The sequence below is a fragment of the Sinocyclocheilus rhinocerous genome, unplaced genomic scaffold (assembly GCF_001515625.1).
Source record: "Sinocyclocheilus rhinocerous isolate Xijiao unplaced genomic scaffold, SAMN03320098_v1.1 scaffold4351, whole genome shotgun sequence".
In the NCBI taxonomy this organism is placed as follows: Eukaryota; Metazoa; Chordata; class Actinopteri; order Cypriniformes; family Cyprinidae; genus Sinocyclocheilus; species Sinocyclocheilus rhinocerous.
In genome coordinates, this window is record NW_015660002.1 from 14,993 (window position 1) to 15,474 (window position 482).

The 482-nt window shown below is 51.5% G+C and overlaps 1 protein-coding gene across 1 annotated transcript in view; it reads right to left on the bottom strand.

Annotated features, from left to right (window-relative positions):
- The window catches only part of ethe1 (ETHE1 persulfide dioxygenase), a gene marked incomplete at its 3' end in the record, with an annotated part of 16,378 nt that overhangs the window by 14,879 nt on the left and 1,017 nt on the right, over positions 1 to 482 (bottom strand). The window lies entirely within an intron of this gene.

Sequence of the window (482 nt, forward strand, 5' to 3'; positions counted from 1 at the left end):
CCCCCTCGAACGCCACCCTCCGCGCGTCGGTAGCCCCCCGGGATCGCTAGATCGGTCGGCGCCGGACCGCAAATTTAACCATCTGTAACTCCCGAACCCCGGGGGCTATCGACGCGGGGGTGGTCTCATTCGAAAGAGGGCCTCTAGACGTACACTCGATTTGCGTTCGAGAGGGTTCCTGGATCTGAAGGGATCCCCCGAATTTTGTGCGGAATCGCTGCGCCGATACGGAGATATGGCCGTTCAAAGTTTCAATGGTTTTCCATAGACTTAAGCTTTAAAGCGTTTCATCCAGGTCGCCAGTAGCAAACAATGGAGCGCGCTCTGCTGGACAAACTAAGTAATTACACCATTTCAAGCATTTTATCTGCATTATATGTTCTGTAAAACAAAATTGCATATCGGCGGCATATTCGCCGATAACGATATATCGGCGGCAGGCTCATATCGGCCGATAATATCAGCAAAACGATATATCGGTC